At 48.1% G+C, this 17,855-nt stretch overlaps 1 protein-coding gene across 1 annotated transcript in view; it reads left to right on the forward strand.

Moving 5' to 3' along the window:
- The window catches only part of ASIC2 (acid sensing ion channel subunit 2), a 786,273-nt gene that overhangs the window by 708,904 nt on the left and 59,514 nt on the right, over positions 1-17,855 (forward strand). The window lies entirely within an intron of this gene.

The following is a 17,855-nucleotide window of genomic DNA, read 5'->3' on the forward strand; positions in this document are numbered from 1 at the left end:
AGCTTCTGCTACAAAAAAAGCTGAGGATGGGGACTAATAGCTAAAGCAGAGCCTTTGCATAGAAAAGGTTTGCTTACAGGCAGAGGTCGTTTTGTAGAAAAATAGGTGGTGGAGCTCATTAGCAGAACTCATTAGCATATACCGTCGCCCACCCCCCTCAGCCAAAAGCAACTCATTGCAAGAAGGAGAGCCCCGGGCTGAGCGAGGCCTGCTTGGGCTGACTAGAAATCCAGCCAGCACAAGCAGGCCTCGCTCAGCTGGGGCTTTCCTGGGTTGCCACCCCAGCCAAAGGCCAGCAAGCCACCTGCTGCCCAAAATCACAAAGGAAGTGGAGAAAGGGTGGCGTGGGCTTTTCCAGGGTTAATGAGGGCTGCTGGGGGGGGTGGCAAAGCTCCTGGTGGCTGGCTGGCTGGCTGCCCGCTCTCCTAATCTGGAGATTGTTATGCAGCTGCACCTACAATTCAATGGACAAAGTAGGTAGGTGGGAAGAGGGGGAGCCCTCAGAAAGGTTCAGGAGCTGCACTCCTGTGAGCTCCTGCTGAATCTGAGGCCTGCTTGCAGGAGAGATGTGAAGGAAGAGGGGATGCCTCGGGGAGAGGAGTTCCAGGCACAGGGAGAAGCCAGTGGACTTGTGATGTTGCTGTTCTCGCACAGTTGGCTTCTCATGGAGAGTGTGACTCTCCCCAGGGAAATCCTACTGTCTTGTCTTTTACACACTTCTGCATTTCTCTTGGTGGGCTGTTGCATCCCACTGAACAGATTTTTTGGGGGGGCGGTGGGGGTGCCACTAGCCATGCCTGCATCTGTCCCTTTGGGTTTTCAGGCCTGCTGGGCACGCTCCGCACGAGACTTCCAAGCGTAGCAGGTAACGCTCCCCACGAGGAACCAGGGACGGCACCGTTCTGTCCCAGATATTGCATAATGTGCTTTTAAATAATACACCTCGGGGCATATGGCCTCTGGATTTTTGGCTGCGAGCACAATCTGCTCGGCTAAAAATAGCCGGCATGCGTAATGCGCTCTGTTGCGACACCTCCTGTTTCTCGGGGAATCGGAAAATCACAGCTTCGCTTCTTGCAAAGTGGCTCGAAGCAGAGGAGGCAAAGGCTGGCTTCTTCGTCTACAGGTTGTCAGGTTGTAGCAGATGGGGAACGGCAGGGAAAGGAGAGAAGAGGGTTGTTCTGCCTTCTGGCCCTTCTGGCGCTAATGGCGGCAACCAAGATGGGTCTCCTTGGCCTGTCGTCTGTTTGCTTCCATTCCAAGCTACCTCCCCGCACAACATGAGAACATAAGAGAAGCCATGTTGGATCAGGCCAACGGCCCATCAAGTCCAACACTCTGAGTCACAGAAGAACATAAGATAAGCCATGTTGGATCAGGCCAACGGCCCATCAAGTCCAACACTCTGTGTCACACAGTGGCAAAAAAAATTATATACACACATACACTGTGGCTAATACCACTGATGGACCTGTGCTCCATATTTTTATCTAAACCCCTCTTGAAGGTGGCTATACTTGTGGCCGCCACCACCTCCTGTGGCAGTGAATTCCACATGTTAATCACCCTTTGGGTGAAGAAGTACTTCCTTTTATCCGTTTTAACCTGTCTGCTCAGCAATTTCATCGAATGCCCACGAATTCTTGTATTGTGAGAAAGGGAGAAAAGTACTTCTTTCTCTACTTTCTCCATCCCATGCATTATCTTGTAGACCTCTCTCATGTCACCCCGCAGTCGACGTTTCTCCAAGCTAAAGAGTCCCAAGCGTTTCAACCTTTCTTCATAGGGAAAGTGCTCCAGCCCTTTAATCATTCTAGTTGCCCTTCTCTGGACTTTCTCCAATGCTATAATATCCTTTTTGAGGTGCGGCGACCAGAACTGCACACAGTACTCCAAATGAGACCGCACCATTGATTTATACAGGGGCATTATGATACTGGCTGATTTGTTTTCAATTCCCTTCCTAATAATTCCCAGCATGGCGTTGGCCTTTTTTATTGCAAACGCACACTGTCTTGACATTTTCAGTGAGTTATCTACCACGACCCCAAGATCTCTCTCTTGGTCAGTCTCTGCCAGTTCACACCCCATCAACTTGTATTTGTAGCTGGGATTCTTGGCCCCAATGTGCATTACTTTGCACTTGGCCACATTGAACCGCATCTGCCACATTGACGCCCACTCACCCAGCCTCAACAGATCCCTTTGGAGTTCCTCACAATCCTCTCTGGTTCTCACCACCCTGAACAATTTAGTGTCATCCGCAACTAATGGCTGACCAGTTTTGAAACCCAAATTTGCAAGGGCCTCTTTGTGGATGGACGCACATACACAACCTGTTGTTTCTCGGTGAGGGCCAATATGGCTAAGAGCTAAGAATCAGGACGTTCCCTGGTTTACTTGCCACTTTTGTTCTGAGCACCTTAGGTCCAAAGAAGAAGACTGCAAATTTATACCCCGCCCTTCTCTCTGAATCAGAGACTCAGAGCGGCTTACAATCTCCTATATCTTCTCCCCCCCCCCCCACAGCAGACACCCTGTGAGGTGGGTGAGGCTGAGAGGGCTCTCACAGCAGCTGCCCTTTCAAGGACAACTCCTATGAGAGCTATGGCTGACCCAAGGCCATTCCAGCAGCTGCAAGTGGAGGAGTGGGGAATCAAACCCGGTTCTCCCAAATAAGAGTCCATGCACTTAACCACTACACCAAACTGGCTCTCAAAGATGGATTCCCCCAACCCAACTGGTATTCCTGCAGCCAGCCAGCCAGCAGTTGCAGAGAACTTGTGTGCAACCCCCACCACAAAAAACAGTAAGAGCTGGGAGGCAAAGTTATTCACCCCCTCCAGGCCTGATCTGAATTGGGCCCTATGGTGCTTTAGCAATAAATTCCCCATAGATACCATCGTGCTGCAGAAAATGTGAGTTAAGTTGGAGAAAGCTGTGGCCTAATGTATCCTAGCATGGATGTTAGGCTGGACTTAGGCCAGGCTTTCAGCCTCCCCACTGGAAAAAAATCAAGATGATTATTCTTGCTTACCTTAGATCAGGGGTGGCAGACATGTGGCCTGGGGACCGAATGAGCCCCCCCAGAGGGTTTCTATCAGGCCCTCAAGCAACTGGCTGTCATCTACTTCCTTCTTCCTCTTTCTTACTTCCTTCTGCGTAAGAGCTTGCTTTGCCAGGCTTGCTCAACAGCACAGGAGCTACAGAGCAAAACCTCTGTTTTCTCCATTAGCTGAAGGTCCTCCCCCACCTGGTCCCCTGGGGAAGGAAGAGCCGGAAATTCTTCTGCCCAGTTCCCTGGATCGCATGGGAGAGATACAAAGAAAGCACCTTTAAGACCAACAAGTGCTAATGTTTTAAGCATGTTTTAAGGGTTTTTTTTAAATCTTTACTTGTGTGTCTGTGTCCTTTATAAAGTTTATATCTCTGCTACCTAATCTTAAACAGGTACACACATGGCCCGGCCTGACACGGCCTGACCAGACAACGTCTCATTTATGTCAGATCTGGCCCTCATAACAAATGAGTTTGACACCTTTGCCTTAGATGATTGTTGACAGGATTACCGCAAGGAAACACACGTGAATTGCTCTGAACACTGGGAAGCACTGGCTGCTTCCACATGGAGAGTTTTCCTCCTCACAGAGAGCAGGAAGTGCCCAGGTTTAAAAAGAACATCCATATGACTAGGGTTGCCAAGTCCAATTCAAGAAATATCTGGGGACTTTGGGGGTGGAGCCAGGAGACATTAGGGGTGGAGCCAAGATCAAGGCTGTGACAAGCATTATTGAACTCCAAAGGGAGTTCTGGCCATCACATTTAAAGGGACGGCACACCTTTTCAATTCCTTCCTTCCATAGGAAATCATGAAGGATAGGGGCACCTTCTTTTGGGGCTCATAGAATTGGACCCCCTGGTTCAATCTTTTTGAAACTTGGGGGGTATTTTGGGGAGAGGCACTAGATGCTATACTGAAAATTTGGTGCTTCTACCCCAAAAAACACCCCCCCCCAGAGCCCCAGATACCCGCAGATCAATTCTCCATGATTTTCTATTGGAATAAATCTCCCTAGGGAATAATAGAGTTCCCAGCAGACATTTCCCTCCCCTCCCCCCGCTTTCTGATGACCCTGAAGTGGGGGGAGGGTCTCCAAATCGGGGGATCCCCTGCCCCCACCTGGGGATTGGCAACCCTACATATGACACCAGGCCGATCCAGAGCACAACTTGTGGGCTTTCTGGAGCCTTTGTCTTGATCACACCCTGAGTTTTAGCGTTCCATGGTTGGGGTAGAGTGTTCAAGAAAAAGGCAGCAATCTTGAGGGGAAAATGTGTGTGTTTGGAGATTAAGCAGTAAGCGAGCGGGATATATAAAATTATTGAAAGTGTTTGCTGCTTCCTTACTTATTTCTTTAGCCATTTCCCTCGTCACTCTCTCCTCCTCCACTTTTCCCTCAAAACAGCCCTGCCAGGTAGGCAAGTTTGAGAACCTATGTGGTGTCAAAAGGCGAGTGCCTAAAAGTATTTGACTTCTGATTTCCACTCTGTTTTCCCCCACACGGACGTTTGTACACGAGTGCTTTTCTCAGACCAATAAGTGTCGTTGATCTTAGAATTATTTCCGTTGGTTATTTAACATCAATGCTTTATTGGTGCCATCCGTCAATCGTCAGCCTCCCGGGATGGGGAACGACATGGTTTAAAAAATAAACAAAGATGGGATGATTATCTGAAGCAGTCGATAAAACAATTTAAAAGCACTGCTTTATTATTTATTTATTTAGTCATAACGTTTCCGGGTGGCATTTTCTCCACAAAATGTGGGCTCAGGGTAGTTTACAGTGCGTACATAATAACAAGCCATAAAAACATCTCAATAAACCCCGGTATACACATACCCAGAGAAATAATTAATGACGCCTGGAAGCCAGATACGTCTTTCAAACCAGCAGCGTAAGAAAAAAAAAAGCTTAACAAAAAAGCTGTTCTGAGAGAAATCCTCTTGCGTGTTCTATAGAAGACAGAGAGGGAGGAAGCAACCGAGTAGCACTTTCAAGAGCATCCGTGCAGCTGTGGAGGAAGCCCTCCGCCGCTGTCCCACCCTCCTTATGTGAGGAGGAATTGACATGATTTTTAATTTATTTATCCATTTACTTCTTTTATAGCCTTCCTTTCTTATGGAGACTCAAGGCAGATAACAAAATATATTCTTCAAAATACAGTCAGACAGCCTAAGACAGGGATGGCCAAATTGTGGCTCGGGAGCCACGTGCGACTCTTTCACACGTATTGTGTGACTCCCGGAGGTCGAGGAGGAACTTAATGCAGGCTTACTCTCAAGTAAGCTTGCTTAGTGTTGGGACCTCAGTTAGCATCTGAGCACTGACCCATAGGTAGGTGACTACTTACGCTGTGTGTAAAGCAGGGAAGACGGGGAAAATAGGCAGGCTTGCAAGCTCTTCTCCATTACCACAGAGGTCACCCTGGGACTTAGAGCAGAGAAAGAGAGCACAAGAACCTAGGGAGCCACTGGGAGGAGGGATGGAATTAAAAAGGGTGGCACAGGGTTCCCCCTTAGTTTCATAGCTCTTGTAGGAGCTGTAATTACCAACTTTGGTATCAAGGCAAAGAGATGCATAATGATGCAAACGGTGGTCAGTGATTTAATATGGTCCATGTGTGGGTTTTTTTCCCCCCACTGGTGCCAGAAATAATTCCCTAATCCTTTCCTTTGCTGGTCTTATGGAGACTGTTATTCCCAGTTTTCTTTTTTTGAAAAAAGTCTCCTTCTAGCATGTTTGTGTTGTAAAGTGCATACATACATATGTTATCTTTTGGTGCAAAGAAGGCATTAAGAGTTTTAATAAAGATGTGCATGTGATATTTGTTCATGCCTTGTGGCTCTCAAACACCTGACGTTTATTCTGTGAGGTTCTTATATTAAGCAAGCTTGCCCACCCCTGGCCTGACATCCCATAAATGATGCAATAAAACTAGAATTACAGAATTTAGGAAACCGTGCAGACAAAAAGCTGTGCAAACGTTCTCGTTTGTTCAGGGAGCAGCGTCAGCCCTAGTTTGTACTTGGATAGGAGATCGCCAAGGAAGACTCTGCAGAGGAAGGCAATAGCAAACCACCTCTGCTTCTCACTTGTCCTGAAGGCCCCTTGCTGTGATTGCCATAAGTCAGTTGGGACTCGACAGTAGATCAAACACGCAAGCAATGTAAGACTTCTAAAACTGGAGTAGTATGATGAAAACGATGTTTTCTAGCCACTGTGTTTTGAACCAATTTAAGTTTCCAGGTTGCCTTTACGTTTAGTTTAGCCCCACATAATGTGCAGCGTAGTCATCCATCCCTGATCCAAACCAGTCTCTTTCAGCACGCTGGGGGAAATTACCTCACTTATGAATCCAGCAAGCTTTCCTGCTCAGTCTCACAGGGCTATTATCTGTGCCCTCAATCTCACAGGGCTATTGTCTATGCCCATGATCCACAACATAGCCATTGTGGAGGTCAATGGGGAACTGCTGCCTCTCGCCAGTGGAAAAACTGGTTGGATTCCACCCGCTGTCTTTGCTTGTAGAGTCCCTGCACGTTTTTACAAGTCAAAAGGGGCAAGGGACCTGTTTCCAGGTGGCGGCTTTCACAACCCCATTGGCCCTATTGGTGTCCATCAGAAGAGGGATCACTTGAAATCTGACCATAACAACAAACTGGCAGGGCCGCATTAGGATTTCTCTGCCGCCTGATCTCCAGCCAAGCCAGCCTCCAAGTCAGAGGGGATCAGAGCAGTTTTTATCTGCAAAGATTCTTGCAAAAACCTCACAGTTTATCACCACCCCGTCTCTTCAGCTGACTCCATCCTAGGAGTCATTAAGCTGCAGACTGCCCTAAATAATTTAGCTGGATGAGATACAGCGGATGATGTGATAGTGGGAGGTTGTGGGGGGGGAGGGGGGGGTGACTCTCTTTGCCAGTTTGTAGGCTTCCAAAATGAGCTCTGTGTTGTTCTGTCTAATCCGGCAGAAGTCTTCTGCCTGCAGTAACTCTAGATATCACCCAGCTCTCTTTCATTCCCTCATCTACTTGGTAAAGCAGGAAGAATCCAAGGTTTCATTTGAGGAACGGAGGGAGGGAGAGGGCACCGGAGGGTTGCTTTTACATGAACAAAGCCAGTCAGCAGTAGAAATAAAAATCCATTTCCCAAAGGGCAGAGGAAACAAAATTACAAATAAAGCAGGAAGGTGCAGTCCAATGATAATATTTGCTCTAATGCTTGCAGAGGTGGTTTTGCTTGTATCACTAGGTGAAGCAGCTACTGCATTTGTTATCAGGGCTTTTTGTGTAGCAGGAACTCCTTTGCATATTAGGCCACACCCCCTGGTGTAGCCAAGCCTCCTGGAGCTTACAGTAGGCTCTGTACCTTAGGCCCTGTAAGCTATTGGAGGATTGGTTACCTCAGTGTCAAGTCTGCATAAAACTCTGGTCAAGTCTGTACCTAGTGTGGCTCAGGCAGAGAGCATCCTGGCTAAAGCCAAACTGTATTCAGCTGCTGCTAGCTTGAACTCTCCATACCCCCCTCCTTTACTTTGTTATGTAGGATTGCTTTGAAATGTGAATATGTGAACGTTTTTATCTGCGCCTTCTCAGGCTCTGCTCAGGGGGAGTCTGGAGCCTACAACGCTCAAGGCCAAAGCAGGCCTGAGAACGAAGTGGTAACATCAATGTGTGAATGTGCCCTGCATAGTCCCCCCTCCCTAAAGAATCCCGTTGAAGTGTACCTATATGATTGCACTCTACTGTACGATCTTTAGTCTTTCAATGCTATCGTAGTCGAGAACAACAGCATCAATAAACTAGTTATTTTGTTTCAACAACGACTGGTTATTGAATCTGCCGACTTGACACTCAGGGGTGTGCAGCTTGATATACAAAGGAGTTCCTGCAACAAAAAAAGCCCTGTTTGTTGAACATATGAACATATGAAGCTGCCTTATACTGAATGAGACCTTTGGTCCATCAAAGTCAGTATTGTCTTCTCAGACTGGCAGGGTCTCCAGCTGAGGTTTTTCACACCTATTTGTCTGGACCCTTTTTTGGAGATGCCGGGGATTGAACCTGGGACCTTCTGCTTCCCAAGCAGCTGCTCTACCGCTGAGCAGCACTGTTATATATCATTGGCCTATCTCATCAACGGTGATGCAAAATGGCTTACATTTTGCTCTCTTCACAAAAAATTTGGGCTGAGAGAGAATGGCTTGCCCAAGGGTCCCCCCATCAATTTCCTTGGCAGAGTGAGGATTCAAACCTAAGTCTCCCAGATTCTACTCTGACATTCCAACCACTACACAGCATCGACCCTGGCTGCCTCAGGTGGTAGATGTGAGCCAGTTGGGTGTTGTGGTTAAATGTGTGGACTCTTATCTGGTTTGATTCCCCACTCTTCCGCATACACCTGCTGATGTGACCTTGGGTCAGCCACAAGTTCTTTCAAGACTGTTCTGCTCAAGAGCAGTTCTGAGAGAGCTCCCTCAGCCTCACCTACCTCACAGGGTGTCTGTTGTGGGGAGGGGAAAGGAAAGGAGATTTGTAAGCCACTCTGAGACACCTTTGGTTAGCGAAGGACAGTATAAATCTCTTCACCTCTTCTCTATTAACTTGGGCTGCCCTGATATTTCATGAGCTTCAGTTTCAAATAGAAAAATTGTCACAGGGGAGGGGTGGTCCAGCCCCCCCCCCAAAAAAAGACCCCCCGCTTGTTCACAGCCAGGGCTTTCCTGATCTCTTGCTTTGGTGCCATTTTCTTTAAACTACTGAGATCCCAGCCAATCACGGATGATGTTATGGGAGGTGGGGAGAATCCAAAGCAGGGGTGTCAGGCATGCAGCCCGGAGGCCAAATGAGGCCCCCAGAGAGCTCCTCTCAGGCCCCTGAGCAACTGGCTGTCATCTGCTTCCTTCTCCATCTCTCTTGCTTTCTTCTGCATCACAGCTCGCTCAACCATACAGGAGCTACAGAGCAAAGATCCTCCCTTGGAGAGGAAGTGGGGGAAGGAGAGCTAGCTTTGCTAGGCTCCCTCAGTTGCACAGCAGAGCTACTGAGCCAAGCCTCTCTTCCTTCTTTTGGCTGAGGTTCAGCAAGCCAGTAAAGTGGATTAGGCTGAGTGTGGGTGTTCATCTGTTTTCTTTATAAAATTTACATCTCCCCTACCTGGAAATTACATTTTATGACACACACGGCCCAGGCTGATAAAGTGACGCTCCGGCCCTCAGAACGAACGAGGCATTCCTGTTGTCCTGACTCTGAAGATGCAGGTGAGGGAGAAGTCCCTCGTTACTAAGCAACAGGAGCAATGCTTTATCTGAGACTTCTGAGAGCTGATACGTGATGCTAAACTCGATGAAACCAGAGGTCTGCTTCCATAGTAGGCAGTTTCATTTGCATGCACCTCACATGGTGGTAGTGAGGATAAATTGAAGAAAGGGGGAAAAGAACACTCAGCCCTGAACCTTTTCAGTGAAGGGCGAGGGGGGAAAAAAGATAGATATGAACTGCATATCTCAGTGAAAGTAATAACAGCACAACGGCCACTGTCTCCTTTCTAATGCGCCTCAAATTGCACGTGGCATTCCTTTCCATTGAGTGTGCAGCGTATGTTCCCCTCCGCCTCCTATACTTCGATGCAACGCTTCAGTTCCTTGTAGCTCCCCCCAGCCTGTACTTTCATTAGGAACCTGTACTTTGATGCATCACTTTTATTACTAGTGGCTCAGCTGGAATCAGACAGATTTGGCCTGAGAAAGAGAGAAGGCTACTGAGGAGTTCTCCAGCATGAGCCTTACTGAAATAAGAGAGAGACACATGGTGTGAAAGTTCCCTGGGAAGAAGCGCGGAGGACTCAAGTCTCTTGTCTTTGTGAAACATTGTCTCTGTCATTTAATTTTTTATCAAATTAATTTTTTAAAATAAAAGTATGGTGGACACCGCACAGAAATACGAACACTCGGGGCCTTTTTTGTATCAGGAACTCCTTTGCATATTAGGCCCACCCCCCACCCCCGATGTAGCCAATCCTCCTGAAGCTTACAGTAGGTCATGTAAGGAAAGCCCTGTAAACTCTTGGATGATTGGCTACATCGGCGGGGTGGGGCCTAATATGCAAAGGAGTTCCTGCTACAAAAAAAGCCCTGAGAACACTCGATCCTGGCTCATGAGGTCACAATCTAAATCAATCCAGTTGGGCCCAGAACATTGGCACAGCCCCAAAGCCAGTTCCAGCTCCTTCCCCATGGAGGATGCTGCTGCTTCTCTGTAAACCCAAAGATATGGGGGGGGGGTGCTGCTAGTCCCACAGGAGGGGGATATATTCACTTTCTCCCTCTTTTGTCTAGTGTATTTACATCCCTACCTTCCTTCAAGACCCTGAAATCAGCATTTGTGGTTCTTCCCACCTATATTTTATGTTCACAGCAATCTTGTGAGGTAGGTCCAATCAGGACAGATTAACTGGCCCAAGGATACCCAGCAGGCTTCATGGCTGAGTGAGGATTTGAGCCCATCTCTTCCCATCTGCCACTTCAAGCACTGTTCTGCACTGGCTCTCAAATCAGTCTCTCCCAATATATATTCTGTTTGGGCCATAGTGTTGTAGCACCTCCAGCACTGCAAAGATAAGACTGTAAGAAGAGTCCTGCGTATTTATGGGAATGCCTCTCCCCATATGAGGCATTGAGATTGGGCTTGCTTCTAAGGTCTGAGGTCTGCTTCACAACATCTTCTTGCGGTCCCTGGGCCTAAGGACGCCCGGCTGGCTTCAACAAGGGCAGGGCCTTTTCGGTCTGGGCCACTACCTGGTAGAATTAGCTCCCCTTGGAGATTCGAGCCTTGCAGGACTTGTCAAAGTTCCGCAGGGCTTGCAAGTTGGAGCTCTTCCACCAGGCCTTTAACTGATCCAGCAGGCATCCCTCTGAATGTCATTGCTTCCCCCTTCCATTTTACAATCATGGTGCTTGCATAGAGTTGACAGTCATTGGCCATACGTGCTGTTCTGTGTTTGCTGCCTATGCCTGAAATAGTGTCTGTCTCCAGGAATAGGCTGCTCTGATTTATTGAAACCGTTTTATGATGTTTTTCCCCTGATGTTTGTTTTTACGGTTGTGAGCCGCCCTGAGCCTGCTTGCAGGATAGGGTGGGGTATAAATTTTTTTTAAATTAAATTAAATCACATTGGTGGTCCAGCACGCTGTTTCACACAGTGGCCAGCCCATTGCCTTGGAGGGCCAACAAACGAGGCGTAGAAGCTGATGTTGCCTCCTAGCGTAGGTGTTCAGGGGTTTACTGCCTCTGAATGTGGAGGTCCCCTTTAGTTCCGATGGCCAGTAGCCAGTAATGGACCTTTCCTCCATGAATCTCTTCTGTGCCCTTCAGAAGTCATCTATGCTAGCCCTGCCTTGGATAGCCCAGGCAAGCCCAGTCTCAACAGATCTTGGAAGCTAAGCAGGGCCAACCCTGGCAAGTGCTTGGGTGGGAGACCTCCTTGGAATACTAGGACTGGGAGGCAGAGGCAGGCTGTATCAAGCCACTTCTCTAAATATCCTCCATGCCCCAGTAGGGGTCACCAGAAATCGCCATGACTTCCAGACATGCACACGCGCATGCACAGTACCAAAAAATGCAAAAAAAAAAAGGTCATCTATGCTTATGCCCATCACTACATATATAGGCAGTGCATCCCAGAATTTAACTACTTGTTATATGAAGAAGTCCTTCTTTTTGTCTGTCTGGAATCTTTTGCCCATCGACTTCATTGGGTGCCTCTAAGTGTAATTAAATCCAAGGGTCTCTGAGGTTCTGCTAGATTTTAATCTAGCTGTTTTACTGCAGCCTAACATGGCTACCCTCTGTATTAAGAAGTGGGAGAAAAAAGTTCTTTCTATCCTTTTTCTTCAACTTGTTTGGGGACGGATCCAGCGCGCTGAAGCAGTATCTGAGGAAGTGTGCCTGCACACGAAAGCTCTTACCTTGAATCAGGGGTCGTTTTGTAGAAAAATATGTGTTGGAGCTCATTAGCATAACTCATTAGCATATGCTGCCACCACCCCCCCAGCCAAAAGCAACCCGATGCAAGAAAGGAGAGCCCAGGTGAGTGAGGCCTGTTTGGTTGGCTAGAGCTCCAGCCAGCCCAAGCAGGACTCACTCGCCTGGGGCTCTTCTGGGCTGCCCCCACCCCCGGTCAAAAGGCCAGCAAGCCACCTGCTACTCAAAATCACATGTGGAGAAAGGGTAGTGCAGGCTTCTCCAGGGGTTAACGAGGGCTACTGTGGGCGTGGCAGAGCTCCTGGTGGCTGGCTGGCTGACCGCTCTCCTAATCCAGGGATTGTTATGCAGCTGCACCTACTATTCAATGGACATGGTAAGTGGGGAGGAAGAGGGGGAACCATCTGAAAGGTTCTGGAGCTGCGCACCTGTGAGCTCCTGCTGAATCTGAGGCCTGCCTTGAATAAGCTTTTGCCAGTCTTAAGGTTGCTGCTGGACTTCAAATTTGTTCTGTTGTTTGGAGACGGTGCATCATTTCCACAGGGCCTTGCGGGTAGGGGAGTGGTCTCTGAACATGGGCATTCACCTCTGTTTTCCATCTCTGCCACTGAACTCTGGCATCAAAGATCAAGCTTGAGCTCCTGGAACATTGGTCACCTTAAGCCTTGATCAAGCCTTGGTGTGGCCCAGTTTTGAAATTAAACTCTCCCCGTGTGTCCTTCCCCTTCTGTTCTGGACTTTCTCTGTGCCACATCTTTGTCTCCTTGCTTTCCTGCGCTGACTAATGAATGGGTTTTAATATCTATCCATTTGGACGCTGGAGAGCCATCGCAACAGCAGGCAACAATAACGATGACCGTCTGTAAGGATAAATCCGCACATCTGAGGGAAGGGTGTCTTGTTGCCTGACGCAACCATGCGCGAGATGAAACCCCCAGCGCAAGAAGGATCCACACAAACGCTGAAAGGATTGATTGAAAGGGGCCAAGTTTCAAAGCCAAATTTTTATTGATCGACGCAAACCTCGGATTGGTTGGAAGGCCTACCCGAAAAAAGAAACCCCACAGCTGCTGCGGGTGTTCACAGAAGCAGCCGGGCTGCCAGAGAGGCCGCTCGGCGTTATATAAGGCAGGCTTTAAAAAAAACATCCTATTTATCTTTAAGCTGTTTTTGTACTTTTGAGATAGAAAGGCAAGAATCTGAAAAGCTTATGTATTAATAGGCTATCCTCTGTGCCGCAGTCACAAAAGCCTTTTAAAAGAAGTTTCAGGCAGCAGAAGTCCCGAAAATGCGCCCATCTTTCCCTCCATCGGCTCCTCACTCCATTTTGTAAGCGTATGGCCAGAAGCTGGCGTGTCAAGGGGGGTTTAAACAAAGATTGATCTGGAGAGAAGGGTTTAACAAATTAATGTCTTTGATGCCAGAACGCGAAAGAGAAACAGTGGGATCGCCAATCCCTGCCATCTGCGACCCAAAGAGACAGCTGGCATCCTAGGGGGATGCTGAGAGGAAAGTTGATACAGGCATTATTGGGGCAGGGTGGGAGAGAGGGACAGAGGTTACTTCAAATCCCCAAAAGCATAATGCAAAATCTTTCCTTCAAAAAAGTTTTTTTTACAAAAATATGTGTGCTAGTTTCCACCATCAAAATTGTAGCAGGAAAAGTATAAAGGTAAAGGTAGTCCCCTGTACAAGCACCGAGTCATTACTGACCCATGGGGTGACATCACATCACGATGTTTTCTTGACAGACTTTTTTTTTATGGGGTGGTTTGCCATTGCCTTCTCCAGTCATCTACACTACGCTGGGTACTCGTTTTACCGACCTCAGAAGGATGGAAGCCGGCTACCTGAACTCAGCTTCCGCCGGGATCAAACTCAGGTGGTGAGCAGAGCTTGGACTGCAGTACTGCAGCTTGCCACTCTGTGCCACGAGATAGAGGGCAATTGAGGTAACTAGCAGTAGGAGCACCTTCCCTTTGAGGAAAGGCTGAAGAGTCTGGGACTTTTAAGTTTAGAAAAGAGATGACCGGGGAAGGGGCATGCATAGGGTGGAGAGCGATCACAAAGGGCACTTTTACTCCAACTCCCAAAATGCTAGAACTTGAGGGTATCCAATGAAGCTGATGAGCAGTAAATTGTTTATTTATTTGTATTTCGATTTATATCCCGCCCTTCCCACCGAAGTGGCTCAGGGCGGCTTCGATGAACCTTATACACTGAGTGTGCACAGGATGAACCTTACACACTGAGTGTGCACAATGTGGAATTCATTGCTAAAAGATGCAGTGGTGGCCACAGGCACAGACAGCTTTAAAAGGGGATTAGATTAATGGAGGAAAGGTCTATCAGTGGCTGCTAGTCATGCTGACTAAATGGAACGTCCATGTTCAGAGGCAGCCTGGTGCCTGAATCCCGGTGCCTGGAGGCAACATCAAGGGAACATCTTGGCCTCTATGTCTTGGTGTCGGCCCCCCAGAGGAACTGGTTGGCGACTGTGTGAGACAGGATGCTGGACTAGATGGACCCTCATTGGTCGGATCCAGCAAGGCTCTTTTTATGTTCTTATCAGGGGAAGGCCTCGGCCTCTCTGCCCTGTTGTTGGCCCTCCAGAGTAACTGGTTGGCTGCTGGGTGAGACCAGATGCTGGACTAGATGGACTACTAGTCTGATCCAGCAGGGCTCTTCTTACGTTCTGTGGAGAAACGCCATTTTAATCCAGGTTGGAGCTTCATTGGGAGGGAAAACATGAAACTGCGAAGCAGGCTTGGGCCTAGCCTTCCCCTCACTCCCCCCTCCCTTCCAGAGCCAAACCAACAACGCTAGGGGGAAAGTCTCCTAGAGAGACAGGAAGTTCTTTTGTTCTCTGCATGTGAGTTAGGAGGAAGAGTTTTCAGTTCTCAGCTGCAGCTCGAAGGAAGAGGTTGCCAGTGTGGGAGCTCCTGCCTGTGCATGCGGCCTATTCAAGAGAAAAGGCCCCAGGCAGCCAGACAAAGTAAGTCATCCAAAAGGGCAGGGCGTGTTTAGATCAGGGACAGCAGGACGCGTTTAAAACCACATTTTGTGTATCATGCTGTTTGCTGTACGGGTACTGTGCTGTACTAACTTTTAAAAGGCAACTGTTTTTGTTTTGTTTTTCTTTCCCTTTCTTTTTCTCTTTTAAATAAATATTTTTTTCTTTGCTGTTTTAAATGCTGACAGTTCATCTCTGTACCACATAGATCCCCAAACCGCTTAGACCACGCTGTGTTGAGAAGGGGGCCCCAGGGAAGGGGGAAGGCATGCAGTTGGATAAGGTGCCAATCCTACAGGGGTTCCCCAAAGAAGTGCTGAGGTCTCTGTGATACCCAAGTACAGGGTGGCAGAGGACCTTGAGGCCGGGCCTCATAGCTGGAGAGGGGGATTGGGAGTCCTGTTCCTCTCAATCTGAACCCCTAGACTGAGCAGGTGGTGGCAGCGAGCCCAAGGGGCAGGAGGAGAAATAGCTCCCTCCAGGAGTTGGCGACTCAATAGGGAGCAGACGGGACCGGGTCTGAAGGCAGAATCGGGCCGGTTCCGCCACACGTTCTTATCAGGGAAAGGCCTTGGCCTCTATGCCCTGTCGTTGGCCCTGCAGAGGAACTGGTTGGCAACTGTGTTAGACAGGATGCTGGATTAGATGGACCACTGATCTGATCCGGCAGAGCTCCGCTAATGTTGTTCCAGGAGGAAACGGTTAACCATCACCATTACCCCTTCTAGCGCTATAGTGCTGATCCCAATTGCAATATCATACAGTCCTGTCTCTTTTCGTCCCTAGTTCAGGGGCTTCCAGTGTTACAGTCCTCCAGTGGCTCCCTGGCTTCTGTAGAATAGCTCGTGAAGCCTGTAGAAAACCAGGAAAAAGTCTGCTTTAGGCTTAAAAACCCCCAACAACTTGCTATTTCATAGGATCTTTCCTTTTGCTGCTTAGCTGAATAGCTTCATTTCTGGTACTCTTCCTATGCAACTTCTGTTTCTAGGTAACATGTGGGGGAGGGGGCAATTGCTTGGGATATTTTCCGTTATGAAGAAAGTAGCTCATAGAGAAAAGGTTAGCAAACTCTGCTGTAACTTGTTCTCCTGATGGAAATCTGAGTCTCAAAATGCATTTTGCACTAGACCTTTAATCCTGGTTCAATTCTGTCCCCCAAACTGACATTCTACACTAGAATCAGAGAAACCAACTCCATGACTCTGTGACGATTTTGCACTCACCTTACGCTGCTCTCACGTTCGTCTTCTCAGCGCATCTTCCTTCTGATTTCCCACTCTCTGCCCCGGGGCTGAACCAAGGATTGGCGTTTTCATGCAGCAAACAGAAACTGCTAAAAACCAGTTTCTGTTTGCTACACGAAAACGCCAATGCTTGCGGCAGCCCCGGGACAGATAGTGTGAAATCAGAAGGAAGCCGTGCTGAGAAGATGAATGTGAGAGCGGCGTAAGGTGAGTGCGAAATCAGTCTATGATTCTAGGATTTTAGTGTAGAATGTCAACTTGGAGACAGTGTTAAACCAGGATTAAAAGTTTAGTGTGAAATTGGTCCCCTACCATCCTGTCCCCTCTTTAGCATATGCAGGCAATAGGGTTGCCTTGCACTAAATGATTCACAAAGTTACTTAAAAAAACTATTAGGGACTCTGGTCTATACAGCTGTGCGTAGCTTGTTTCAGCCATGATCCTGCTGTGAGATTCTGCATCATTTAGTGCAGGGGTGTCAAACATAAGGCCTGGGGGCCAGAACTGGCCTGTCCGGGACTCTTACCTGGCCCACAAGCAACTGGAATGTACGGAAATGCAAGGTACTCCCTCTTTTATGGTATCCCTTGGGAGGAAAACCTAATCTTGCATATGATTAAATACATTTATTGGGGCTTTTGTGGGCTCCCCAGTAAATCAGTTGCTTTCACTGCTAGGAATCAATTGCTTTTGTTTGTGTTTTGAGTAAAAAATTAATATTGCTAATTGGGTTTGCCTGTGTCCTTTATAAAGTTTGTATCTGGAGAGCCAGTTCAGTGTAGTGGTTAAGTGTACGGACTCTTATCTGGGGGAATCGAGTTTGATTCCCTACTCCTCCACTTGCAGCTGCTGGAATGGCCTTGGGTCAGCCATGGCTCTCATAGACCTTCCCCTGTAGTGGTTAAGTGAGCAGACTCTTATCTGGGAGAATCGGGTTTGATTCCCCCCTCCTCCACTTGCAGCTGCTGGGATGGCCTTGGGTCAGCCATAGTTCTCATAGACCTTCTTCCCCTGTAGTGGTTAAGAGTGCAGACTCTTATCTGGGAGAACCGTGTTTGATTCCCCCCTCCTCCACTTGCAGCTGCTGGGATGGCCTTGGGTCAGCCATAGCTCTCATAGACCTTCTTCCCCTGTAGTGGTTAAGAGTGCAGACTCTTATCTGGGAGAACCGGGTTTGATTCCCCCCTCCTCCACTTGCAGCTGCTGGAATGGCCTTGGGTCAGCCATAGCTCTCATAGACCTTCTTCCCCTGTAGTGGTTAAGTGTGCAGACTCTTATCTGGGAGAACCGGGTTTGATTCCCCCCTCCTCCACTCCACAGTCAGTCTGAGCCACAAATGAGTTCAATCCCTCTGCTTTAGTGTGTCATGTTGACCTTTTGCTTCAGCTCTGTTTTTAGACTTCTGGTTGGTTCTACAACCCTAATCCATTTGCATTGTCTATTGAATATCCCATCTGTCGATTGTATTGACTCTCTGTGTGTAATCCGCCTTGAGTACAAGTGAGAAAGGCAGACTATAATAATCCAAATTTAAAAAGAGAAATTGTGTGTGCCT

Source organism: Heteronotia binoei, chromosome 15, assembly GCF_032191835.1.
Source record: "Heteronotia binoei isolate CCM8104 ecotype False Entrance Well chromosome 15, APGP_CSIRO_Hbin_v1, whole genome shotgun sequence".
NCBI classification, from domain to species: Eukaryota; Metazoa; Chordata; class Lepidosauria; order Squamata; family Gekkonidae; genus Heteronotia; species Heteronotia binoei.